Here is a 13,696-nt window from a genome sequence, read left to right on the forward strand (position 1 = left end):
AGCTTCCCTGCATGCAGAATCCATCATTGCCTTCATTACTCCCATCATTTAGGCTCCGATCTGTGGCTATGGACTTTTGGTGCGCCCACTAACTGGACACATGTACTATAGCTTTATTGTATACAGCCATTTATTGATCTTTTGTTTCCCTACCTGCTTCTTTTTCTGCCTCTTCGTTTGTCTTCCATTTATTTGTCTGTCTGACACCCCCCATCTGTCCCTTTTAATTCTGTCCCAGATTTGGGGATTACTTAGTATATACAAACCATCTAAAGAGATTACACCAGTCTGAACCTCATGATATATCCATCAGCGGCAGACTACTTGGAAATAAAAAAAACAAACAACGCAGTGACCTCCCTTTAATCATTTAGTCATGTGACCACACGAAAAAGGGCCAAGCACGATTTATCCGATCATCACATGCGAATACTGTGGAGAAAAAAAAGCCCTAATGTAAAGAAATGGGTATATAAATAAATATGAATAAATATATAATAATATGAATATAAAAAACTAAATATATATAATATAAATATGTACAAAATAGTCATGGTACTACATATCTACACAAAAGTAACATAGCAATAATAGAAAATATAGAAGTAATATGGAAATCAGTAAAATGGCATTAAATGTGTAAGAAATATTAATATAGTATTAAATATGTAAACTTACAGTAGTAAGTAATTATATATTATCACTAAAATAATACTAAGTATGTAATGTACTAAATATCTAAAAAGAAAACCCCAAACCGTACACAAAGTGCAGGACCAAGAATGAACAAAATGTAGTTTTTATTGTATATACATTAAAAAAAAACTTGGTAGGTGAATCAGCAGGGGTCCTCCATGAGCCGTACACTATACAGCATATCCCAAAATATCATTTATCATCTTCTCATGGGACAGCACTGAAGACATGACACTTTGATACAGTAGTCAGTGTACAGCTTGTATATCAGTGTAAATTTGGTGTCCTCTAAATAAAAACACAGCCATTAATGTCTAAACCGCTGGCAACAAAAGTGAGTACACCCTTAAGTGAAAAATGGCCAAACTGTGTTGTGCCCAAAGTGTCAATATTTTGTGTGGCCACCGTTATTTTCAAGCACTGTCCTAACTCTCTTGGGTGTGGAGTTCACTAGAGCTTCACAGGAGCCGCTGGATCCTCTTCCATGATGACATCACGGAGCTGGTGGACGTGGAGACCTTGCGCTCCTCCACCTTAAAGGGGTGGTTCACTACTTAGGAGTACTGGCCACATCAATATAATGTCCAGAAACAAGGCTTTCCTCAAATACCTTGTGTAGTAAGTTCGGCCTCTAAGCGGCGCAAATGTGGACCGCTTATCCCCATCACGTGATCCCCGAGCTCCGTGACCTCTCAGATCCGGTGATATCACATTAACTGAGGCGGGCCCCATTCTCACTGAGTGACCAGGCTGTGGGTGAACGTTCCCCACACATCATAGCCCAGCATCGCTCCTGCTTGCAGCTAGTGAAGGAGAGAGCACGACATGCTGTGCTGAGTGGTGTAACTCCGCCCACAGCCCAGTCACTCAGGGAGACTGCGGCCCACCTCAGTTGACGTGACATCACCGGACATCAGAGGTCATGGAGCCCGGGGTCACACTATGGGGTTGAGCGGTCCACAGTAGCGCCGCTCGGAGACACTATTGCCAACACAAGGTATTTGAGAAAAGCCTTGTTTTTCAACATAATATCGATGTGGCCAGTACTCCTAAGTAGTGAACCACCCCTTTAAGTTTGAGGAGGCCCCACAGATTCTCAGTAGGCTTTAGGTCTGGAGACATACATGGCCAGTCCAGCACCTTTACCTTCAGTTTCTTTAGCAAGCCAGTGTTTGAAAAGATATGACTATAGTACTAAGTATCTAAAACTATAGTAATAAATGTCAAAATGGTCATATAATACTAAATATAAAAAAAATTAAAATAATACAAAACATGAATTGTACTTAATATCTGTAAAGAAATAGTAATATACTAATGTGTTGAAATTATTACAATGTAGACTATAGTACTAAAGTAGAAAAAATAGAAATGTCTTGATATGTGAACTAAAGCTACAAGTCAAAAATGCACAATAGCATAAAGTATGCAATAAAAATAAAATTATAGCACTAACTATATATAAGAATTGTAGACCTGTACTGAGAATGGTATAAGGCCAGCAAATGGTTTCACTTTCACAGGAAATGAGCTTTTTTCACACCTTGGTCATGTGACTGGAGCCGGGTGGGGGAGGGTACATACAGTATTCAATGCCCCCTCCCAGCATACAACGTCTGATCACATATATAATTAATATGTGGTTACAGGCATATAGCTTGTGCTTGGTTATGCAGTGCAGAAGATTTTGTATTGCTCTGGACTGTATCTCATTACGGGCAATCTCTCACCAGGTTGTTTTATTTTCTACCCAATCTGAGACAAACATGATGTAGGGGCAGAGATCCTGATTCCAATGATGTCACTTACTGGGCTGATAGCTGCAGTTTTGCAAAATCACTGTTTTATCTGCTGCACATCCACAGTTTCTCTTAATGTTGAGCTCTGTATAACCCCGCCCACACCACTGATTGGCAGTTTTTTGCCTATGCACAAAGAAAGCTGTCAATCAGTGGTGTTGGCTGGGTTATACTGAGCTCATGAATATTTCGGACTACCTGACAGCAGGTTTACTAATCTAGTAATAATTTCTTGCTGATAACAGTGATTTTATCGAAATTACACTAATCAGCCCAGTAAGTGACACATCACTGGAATCAGGGTCTCTGTCTCTACATTATGCTGCTGTCAGATTAAGTGGTCAAAAGTTAGTGACAGATCTTTAAAATGAAGTCTTGGTGTAGCTACGTCCTAAAGGATATCCTAGTACGTGTGAATTCATAAAGCTTTTAATGTATCTTATTAGGGAAGATGGTTATTTTCCCCTTCTTCCCCTTCCAGTAGCCTGCAGCCCCTGACTTCCCTGCAGGCCATATGCGTATAATTACAAACCCACTCTGTTATTCCTAAAAGACACAGAGGGAGGGGAGAGGAGGAAGATGAAGCTGCAGGTTCTCTGCATTCTGAGTGAATGAAGGAGGAGCAGCGAGGGAGCCATCTGATTGGCTTAGAGCGCACAGCACACCAGGAGGAGCCATCAGCATGGGGAATAAAACTGTACAGACACTTTTTATTATGACCCTTTAAAGGAAAAAGGGTGTTACAGCCCAAATAAGTGATTACCGAACTACTGGGGATAAGTGATAAGTCACATCTTTGTGGGGCCTACAGCATTGTTTCTATAGAAGAATAGAGAATATAGATGGGTAAATAATATACATACGTATCTATATGATTAGAGATGGATAGATAACCTAGGTCATATTGTTATAAGGGGCTTTGGTCATTTTTAATCTCACTCTTCTTCATCTTACACTGTGTAGTTTTGTGGTCTTGGATTATATGCTTTTATATACATCTGTGAGTGCTGTAACTGTAAAGAACCCTTTCCTATCTAGGCAATGAACCAGCTTTTCTCCACACCTGAGTAATCTTAGTGGACTGTAGATAGACTTTATATATAATCCTATGGTGTCGCTCTTGTTGCCTTTGAACCTTCTGCAGTTCGTCTGTACGTTGTTCCCACAGTTTTATGAGCTTGATACCGGTTACTAGCTTGCATGTCGTGTTAGCATCACCAAAGCAAGCCGTGGGCATGAGAAATGACTCACAGGGTGTAAAATCCGTGCTGGATCCTTTTATTACAACATTGCCTTAGGTTTTACAATGTGTCCCTGGATCAAGTGACTGACAGTACCCATGCCTATACAGCCCTCGCCACATCAATGTATGGATGGATTTTAAAGAGGTTTTCCTTTTGTCAAATCTTTATCACTTAGGTTTGCAGTAGCTAAAATACTAATAAAATCCATGTTACTCCCTTTTTTCTGCTCCAGCTCTCTGCTGATGCTCCGGTGCCTGTTTACTGGCTTCATCAGTAACATCATGATTACGGACTACAGTGCATGTGACCGCTGCAGCCAATCATTGTGCTCAACGTTGATGCTGATGTAGACAGCATGAGTCACTGAGCCCAGCATAGTGGTTGGCTGCAGCGGTCACTTGTGCTGTGGTCATGACATCACCATTATAGTTTACAATCACCCGAAGCAGCGGCTGCAGGGTAAGGGGATTAATAGTGATGAGCGAGTACTAAAAAGCTCGGGTGCTCGAAGCTCGGGCCGAGCCTCCCAAGATACTCGTGTACTCGGCCCGAGCAACGAGCCCAATGTTATCCTATGGGAGACCCGAGTATTTTTGTGAAATGACCTCCCGGCAGCATGGAGAAACCCTAAAAATGTCACAAAAGTCTCAGAAGAGTGCTCAAATGACATGGCAACAGCATGGGGAAGACCCCTTGAAGCATTTATCACTCAAAAGTCACAGCTGTGAACAATTTTGTCCGCGTTTTACGCCATTTTTACGGACTCACCAGAAAACCTTCCAAAATGACCCCAAAATGATTTTTCATGGCGGAAATGTTAAGGGCACATACCCAATAGTGAGATAGAGCTGGTGTATGTTACTTTTTGAGATCAATACATGAAAGATTTTACGTGAAAACATTGTGTGGCACTCCGATGTCCCTGAGAAGAGACGTACATGAAGGCCTCTTGAGTCTAATGTGCCCATTTTGAGGAAGTGAGTCTTTGTAGTATTTTCCTTTGCCAGGGCAGTCCTAAATTGTGAGGTTCACCAATGCCCCTGCATACAGACGTGCATGAGGGCCTCAAAACATTAAGTGTCCATTGTCAGGAAGTGGGTGTATTATAGTATAGCCCTTAGGCAGGGCAGCCAAAAATTGGGAGGCTCCACATTGTCCCTGGGTAGAGACGTGCATGATGGCCTTTAAACCTGAAGTGCCCATTGTAAGGAAGTGGGTCTATTTCAGTATAGCCCTTTGCCAGGGCAGCCAAAAATTGGGAGGCTCCACATTGTCCCTGGGTAGAGACGTGCATGAGGGCCTCAAAACATTAAGTGTCCATTTTAAGGAAGTGGGTGTATTTCAGTATAGCCCTTAGGCAGGGCAGCCAAAAATTGGGAGGCTCCACATTGTCCCTGGATAGAGACGTGCATGATGGCCTTTAAACCTGAAGTGCCCATTGTAAGGAAGTGGGTCTATTTCAGTATAGCCCTTTGCCAGGGCAGCCAAAAATTGGGAGGCTCCACATTGTCCCTGGGTAGAGACGTGCATGAGGGCCTCAAAACATTAAGTGTCCATTTTAAGGAAGTGGGTGTATTATAGTATAGCCCTTAGGCAGGGCAGCCAAAAATTGGGAGGCTCCACATTGTCCCTGGATAGAGACGTGCATGATGGCCTTTAAACCTGAAGTGCCCATTGTAAGGAAGTGGGTGTATTTCAGTATAGCCCTTTGCCAGGGCAGCCAAAAATTGGGAGGCTCCACATTGTCCCTGGGTAGAGACGTGCATGAGGGCCTCAAAACATTAAGTGTCCATTTTAAGGAAGTGGGTGTATTTCAGTATAGCCCTTAGGCAGGGCAGCCAAAAATTGGGAGGCTCCACATTGTCCCTGGGTAGAGACGTGCATGAGGGCCTCAAAACATTAAGTGTCCATTTTAAGGAAGTGGGTGTATTTCAGTATAGCCCTTAGGCAGGGCAGCCAAAAATTGGGAGGCTCCACATTGTCCCTGGATAGAGACGTGCATGATGGCCTTTAAACCTGAAGTGCCCATTGTAAGGAAGTGGGTCTATTTCAGTATAGCCCTTTGCCAGGGCAGCCAAAAATTGGGAGGCTCCACATTGTCCCTGGGTAGAGACGTGCATGAGGGCCTCAAAACATTAAGTGTCCATTTTAAGGAAGTGGGTGTATTATAGTATAGCCCTTAGGCAGGGCAGCCAAAAATTGGGAGGCTCCACATTGTCCCTGGATAGAGACGTGCATGATGGCCTTTAAACCTGAAGTGCCCATTGTAAGGAAGTGGGTCTATTTCAGTATAGCCCTTTGCCAGGGCAGCCAAAAATTGGGAGGCTCCACATTGTCCCTGGGTAGAGACGTGCATGAGGGCCTCAAAACATTAAGTGTCCATTTTAAGGAAGTGGGTGTATTTCAGTATAGCCCTTAGGCAGGGCAGCCAAAAATTGGGAGGCTCCACATTGTCCCTGGATAGAGACGTGCATGATGGCCTTTAAACCTGAAGTGCCCATTGTAAGGAAGTGGGTCTATTTCAGTATAGCCCTTTGCCAGGGCAGCCAAAAATTGGGAGGCTCCACATTGTCCCTGGGTAGAGACGTGCATGAGGGCCTCAAAACATTAAGTGTCCATTTTAAGGAAGTGGGTGTATTATAGTATAGCCCTTAGGCAGGGCAGCCAAAAATTGGGAGGCTCCACATTGTCCCTGGATAGAGACGTGCATGATGGCCTTTAAACCTGAAGTGCCCATTGTAAGGAAGTGGGTCTATTTCAGTATAGCCCTTTGCCAGGGCAGCCAAAAATTGGGAGGCTCCACATTGTCCCTGGGTAGAGACGTGCATGAGGGCCTCAAAACATTAAGTGTCCATTTTAAGGAAGTGGGTGTATTTCAGTATAGCCCTTAGGCAGGGCAGCCAAAAATTGGGAGGCTCCACATTGTCCCTGGGTAGAGACGTGCATGAGGGCCTCAAAACATTAAGTGTCCATTTTAAGGAAGTGGGTGTATTTCAGTATAGCCCTTAGGCAGGGCAGCCAAAAATTGGGAGGCTCCACATTGTCCCTGGATAGAGACGTGCATGATGGCCTTTAAACCTGAAGTGCCCATTGTAAGGAAGTGGGTCTATTTCAGTATAGCCCTTTGCCAGGGCAGCCAAAAATTGGGAGGCTCCACATTGTCCCTGGGTAGAGACGTGCATGAGGGCCTCAAAACATTAAGTGTCCATTTTAAGGAAGTGGGTGTATTATAGTATAGCCCTTAGGCAGGGCAGCCAAAAATTGGGAGGCTCCACATTGTCCCTGGATAGAGACGTGCATGATGGCCTTTAAACCTGAAGTGCCCATTGTAAGGAAGTGGGTCTATTTCAGTATAGCCCTTTGCCAGGGCAGCCAAAAATTGGGAGGCTCCACATTGTCCCTGGGTAGAGACGTGCATGAGGGCCTCAAAACATTAAGTGTCCATTTTAAGGAAGTGGGTGTATTTCAGTATAGCCCTTAGGCAGGGCAGCCAAAAATTGGGAGGCTCCACATTGTCCCTGGATAGAGACGTGCATGATGGCCTTTAAACCTGAAGTGCCCATTGTAAGGAAGTGGGTCTATTTCAGTATAGCCCTTTGCCAGGGCAGCCAAAAATTGGGAGGCTCCACATTGTCCCTGGGTAGAGACGTGCATGAGGGCCTCAAAACATTAAGTGTCCATTTTAAGGAAGTGGGTGTATTATAGTATAGCCCTTAGGCAGGGCAGCCAAAAATTGGGAGGCTCCACATTGTCCCTGGGTAGAGACGTGCATGAGGGCCTCAAAACATTAAGTGTCCATTTTAAGGAAGTGGGTGTATTTCAGTATAGCCCTTAGGCAGGGCAGCCAAAAATTGGGAGGCTCCACATTGTCCCTGGATAGAGACGTGCATGATGGCCTTTAAACCTGAAGTGCCCATTGTAAGGAAGTGGGTCTATTTCAGTATAGCCCTTTGCCAGGGCAGCCAAAAATTGGGAGGCTACACGTTGTCCCTGGGTAGAGACGTGCATGAGGGCCTCAAAACATTGTTCCCATTGCAAAGGAGCGGGTCTCCTGTCGTTGTAATGTCCATTCTGCAAAGAATGGGCGAAAAAATTTACCACTGGGGGTATACCTGAAACAAAGACCTAACTATTGTAACGGTCATCATGATGGCGCATGAGGAGAAGGAGGAGCAGTCCAGCGATTATCCAAAGTCGAGAAGTGTACCCATGGGTGAGTGGAGGTACATGGCAAACTTTAAATTCCGCTCTCATTTGCTGGTGGTGTGGTGAAGTCTGGCCCAATCCAACCCTTGTTCATCTTTATCAGAGTCAGCCTGTCAGCATTTTCAGTTGACAGGCGGGTGCGTTTATCTGTAATGATTCCACCTGCGGCACTAAAAACACGCTCTGACAAAACGCTAGCAGCAGGGCAGGCCAGGACTTCCAAGGCGTAGAGAGCCAATTCATGCCACGTGTCCAGCTTGGATACCCAATAATTGTAAGGCACAGCGGAATGTCGGAGTACAGTTGTTCGATCTGCAAGGTACTCCTTCAGCATCTGGGCAAACTTAGGATTTCTTGTGGCACTACCCCGCACCTCAGGGGCTGTGGTACGTGAGGGGCTGAGAAAACTGTCCCACATCTTAAAGACTGTTCCCCTACCTCTGGCGGATTGGACTTGTGCCTCTCTCGGCTGTACGCCTCGGTTGTCCACTGATTCCTGACCTATGCCGCTAGCGTTTTGTGAGGGGAATGCTTTGCCTACTTCCGTGAGTATGGCCTTCCGAAACTGCTGCATTTTGGTTGACCTCTCATCCACGGGAATAAGAGACAAAAAGTTCTCCTTGTAGCGTGGGTCTAACAGTGTTACCAACCAGTAATGATTGTCGGCCAAGATGTTCTTAACGCGAGGGTCACGAGACAGGCAGCTTACCATAAAGTCAGCCATGTGCGCCAGACTCTTAACAGCCAGGACTTCAGTAGCCTGACCAACAAGATGACTGAACATGCTGTCCTCCTCCTCCTCCTCCTCCTCCTCCTCCTCCTCATCTACCCTGTCCTCTGGCCAGCCACGCTGAATCGAGGATATGACTGGTGTGCATGTCATATCCTCAATTTGGCCGGAGAGTTGCTCCATGTCTTCATCCTCCTCCTCGTCATAGTCCTCCACTGCACGTTGTGATGAGACGAGGCTGGGCTGTGTGTTATCACCCACACCCACTACTGTTTCTTGCTGCAACTCATCGCGCTCCGCCTGCAATGCATCATGTTTGTTTTTCAGCAGGGACCGTTTTAGAAGGCAGAGTAGCGGTATGGTGACGCTAATAATGGCGTCATCACCACTCACCATCTTGGTGGAGTCCTCAAAGTTTTGGAGGATGGTACATAGGTCTGACATCCATCTCCACTCCTCAGGTGTTATGTGTGGAGTTTGACCCATTTCCCGACGGCTTAGGTGATGCAGGTACTCAACAACTGCCCTCTTCTGCTCACATATCCTGACCAACATGTGCAGAGTTGAATTCCAACGCGTGGGGACATCACACACCAGTCTGTGAGCCGGAAGATGCAAACGGCGCTGAAAGCCGGCAAGGCCGGCTGAAGCAGTAGGTGACTTTCGAAAATGTGCAGACAGGCGGCGAACTTTTACCAGCAGATCAGACAGCTCTGGGTATGACTTTAGAAACCGCTGAACCACGAGGTTGAGCACATGGGCCACGCATGGAACATGTGTCAGCTGGCCTCGCCTCAAAGCCGCCACCAGGTTCCGGCCATTGTCACAAACGACCTTTCCTGGCTTTAGGTTCAGAGGTGTGAGCCAGTGATCTGCCTGCTGTTTCAGAGCTGTCCACAGCTCTTCTGCATTGTGGGGTTTGTCACCTATGCAGATTAGCTTCAGCACAGCCTGTTGCCGCTTCGCCGAGGCAGTGCTGCAGTGCTTCCAGCTTGTGACTGGTGTGGAGGGCACAGTGGATGAGGATGCGCAGGAGGAGGAGGAGGCTGAAGAGCATGACATTCCGGAGCTGTAGAGTGTGGGTGAAACACTGACTGAGGTAGGGCCTGCAAACCTTGGTGTGGGAAGGACGTGTTCCGTCCCTCGCTCAGACTGGGTCCCAGCTTCCACAATATTAACCCAGTGTGCCGTCAACGAGATGTAGCGGCCTTGCCCACAAGCACTTGTCCACGTGTCTGTGGTTAGGTGGACTTTGGGTGAAACAGCGTTGTTCAGGGCACGTGTGATGTTTTGTGACACGTGGTTATGCAACGCGGGGACGGCACACCGGGAGAAATAGTGGCGGCTGGGGACCGAGTAACGTGGGACAGCTGCCGCCATCAGGTCACGGAATGCTTCTGTCTCCACCAGCCTAAAAGGCAACATTTCCAGCGCAAGCAGTCGCGAAATGTTAGCATTTAGAACTGTGGCATGTGGGGTGTTGGCAGTGTATTTGCGCCTGCGTTCAAAGGTTTGCTCAATGGATAACTGAACGCTGCGCTGGGACAAGGACGTGCTTGATGATGGTGTTCTTTCTGCGTAGGCAACTGCAGGTGCAGGAGTGGAGGAGGCTTGTTCGCAGGCAGCATGGACAGAGGATTGGCTCGCATGCACAACCAGCGAAGACGTAGCAGTGACATCAGCAAGCACTGCTCCTCGACTCTGTTGTACTTCCCACAAAGTCGGGTGCTTGGCTGACATGTGCCTGATCATGCTGGTGGTGGTCAGGCTGCTAGTTTTGGTACCCCTGCTGATGCTGGCACGGCAGGTGTTGCAAATGGCCTTTTTTGAATCATCTGGATCCAACTTAAAAAACTGCCAGACTCGTGAAGACCTAACATTTGTACAGGCACCTGGTGTCGTCGTGTTGTTACGGGGAACGGTTGCCTGACTTCTGCCTGGGGCCACCACCCTGCTTCTTACTGCCTGTTGTGATGCTACGCCTCCCTCCCCCTGTGCACTGCTGTCCTCGCTCTGCATATCCTCCTGCCAGGTTGGGTCAGTTACTGGATCATCCACCACGTCGTCTTCCTCTTCCGCACCCTGCTCCTCCTCCTGACTTGCTGACAATTGTGTCTCATCATCGTCCACCACTTGTTGAGACACGTTGCCAACTTCGTGAGAACGTGGCTGCTCAAATATTTGGCTATCTGTACAGACGATCTCCTCATGACCCACTTCAATATGAGCTGGCGAGAGGCCAGAATGTGTGAATGGAAACGTGAACAGCTCTTCCGAGTGTCCAAGTGTGGGATCATTAATGTCCGAGGAGGACGTGTACTCAGCCTGGTGGTAGGAAGGAGGATCAGGTTCAGAAATGTGCGGTGCAGTATCACGGCTACTGACACTTGACCGTGTGGAAGACAGAGTGTTTGTGGTGGTGCCAATCTGACTGGAAGCATTATCCGCTATCCAACTAACAACCTGTTGACACTGGTCTTGGTTCAAGAGCGGTGTACTGCTGCGGTCCCCAAGAATTTGGGACAGGACGTGCGAGCGACTAGATGTGGCCCTTTGTTGTGGCGAAATTAGAGCTTGCCCACGACCTCGGCCTCTGCCTGCACCACCATCACGTCCACTTCCTTGTTCCTTGCCAATGCCCTTGCGCATTTTGCAATGCTGTGCACTGCTGACGTGTATATTCACTACTTGTGCGTTATATCAAAGTTTCTGGAAATTGCACACCAGTGCACCTGTACGCTGCCACCAACAGGCACACACGTGCGGTTTTAAAAACCAAGCACGGACGCAATAATAACCTAACACAGGTTTTAGGAGCAAAAATTAAGAACTCTGACACTATCAGCCACTGCTGACTGACGTGTATTATACACTACACTTGTGCGTTATATAATAGTTTGGTAAACGCACACCAGTGCACCTGTACGCTGCCACCAACAGGCACACACGTGCGGTTTTAAAAACCAAGCACGGACGCAATAATAACCTAACACAGGTTTTAGGAGCAAAAATTAAGAACTCTGACACTATCAGCCACTGCTGACTGACGTGTATTATACACTACACTTGTGCGTTATATAATAGTTTGGTAAACGCACACCAGTGCACCTGTACGCTGCCACCAACAGGCACACACGTGCGGTTTTAAAAACCAAGCACGGACGCAATAATAACCTAACACAGGTTTTAGGAGCAAAAATTAAGAACTCTGACACTATCAGCCACTGCTGACTGACGTGTATTATACACTACACTTGTGCGTTATATAATAGTTTGGTAAACGCACACCAGTGCACCTGTACGCTGCCACCAACAGGCACACACGTGCGGTTTTAAAAACCAAGCACGGACGCAATAATAACCTAACACAGGTTTTAGGAGCAAAAATTAAGAACTCTGACACTATCAGCCACTGCTGACTGACGTGTATTATACACTACACTTGTGCGTTATATAATAGTTTGGTAAACGCACACCAGTGCACCTGTACGCTGCCACCAACAGGCACACACGTGCGGTTTTAAAAACCAAGCACGGACGCAATAATAACCTAACACAGGTTTTAGGAGCAAAAATTAAGAACTCTGACACTATCAGCCACTGCTGACTGACGTGTATTATACACTACACTTGTGCGTTATATAATAGTTTGGTAAACGCACACCAGTGCACCTGTACGCTGCCACCAACAGGCACACACGTGCGGTTTTAAAAACCAAGCACGGACGCAATAATAACCTAACACAGGTTTTAGGAGCAAAAATTAAGAACTCTGACACTATCAGCCACTGCTGACTGACGTGTATTATACACTACACTTGTGCGTTATATAATAGTTTGGTAAACGCACACCAGTGCACCTGTACGCTGCCACCAACAGGCACACACGTGCGGTTTTAAAAACCAAGCACGGACGCAATAATAACCTAACACAGGTTTTAGGAGCAAAAATTAAGAACTCTGACACTATCAGCCACTGCTGACTGACGTGTATTATACACTACACTTGTGCGTTATATAATAGTTTGGTAAACGCACACCAGTGCACCTGTACGCTGCCACCAACAGGCACACACGTGCGGTTTTAAAAACCAAGCACGGACGCAATAATAACCTACTAACAGGTTTTTTTGGGGAGCGACAATTACAGTACAGACAAGTCAGACACTATCTGGACTGTTTTACACTGTGTACACCAGCCCCAGATATGAAGGCTGGTATACGGTCACCACTACCCTGCCTGCCTGCCTGCCTGTATACTGCTACAATAGTCCTGACAAGGACTCTTTTGGTCACTAGCCTGTATTCAGACCTGGCTATACCCTGCCTGTATATAGCAACAATAGTCCTGAGAAGGACTCTGCTACTGTACGCCGACCTGGCTATACCCTGCCTGCCTGTATACAACTAGAATAGTCCTGAGAAGGACTTTTGGTCACACTGTTTGCAGCCCTGCAACTGAAAAAGCTATAAAGGGCCGCAAAGCTTTCCCTGAATCAGCGACACTCTCCCTACACTCACTGTCAGAATAGCTGTGAGCAGAGCACAGCGCGCCGGCCGATATAAAGGCTCGGTGACGCTGTGCAGGCCGGCCAATCACTGCAATTCCACAACTAACAGGGCTGTGGCATTGCAGTGGTCTGCCAGCCAATCCCTGTATGAGGGCTGGCTCTCAAAAGAGCGCCAACATGCAGAAATGAAGACCACGAGTAAAGCACGAGTATCGCGAGATTACTCGGTCCCCGCCGAGCAGCCCGAGTACAGTGATACTCGTGCGAGTACCGAGTAGTGACAAGCATGCTCGCTCATCACTAGGGATTAACTCTTTAATAGTGTTGAGCGGACCCGGAATGCAAAAATCCGGATCCGCGCAGTTTCAGCGGTAGATCCGGGTCCGACCCGGATGTGGGATTCCGGGTGCACGATCCGGATTCAGGGTTGTTTTTTTTTTCTCTTTCTCTCTCTTTCCTCTCTCTGCTCTCCCCTCTCTCCCCGCTCTCTTCTCTCTCCCCGCTCTCTTC

The 13,696-nt window shown here is 46.8% G+C and overlaps 1 protein-coding gene across 1 annotated transcript in view; it reads left to right on the forward strand.

Moving 5' to 3' along the window:
- The window catches only part of ZDHHC5 (zDHHC palmitoyltransferase 5), a 66,016-nt gene that overhangs the window by 21,426 nt on the left and 30,894 nt on the right, over positions 1-13,696 (forward strand). The window lies entirely within an intron of this gene.

This window comes from Anomaloglossus baeobatrachus, chromosome 5, assembly GCF_048569485.1.
Source record: "Anomaloglossus baeobatrachus isolate aAnoBae1 chromosome 5, aAnoBae1.hap1, whole genome shotgun sequence".
Lineage (NCBI taxonomy): Eukaryota > Metazoa > Chordata > Amphibia > Anura > Aromobatidae > Anomaloglossus > Anomaloglossus baeobatrachus.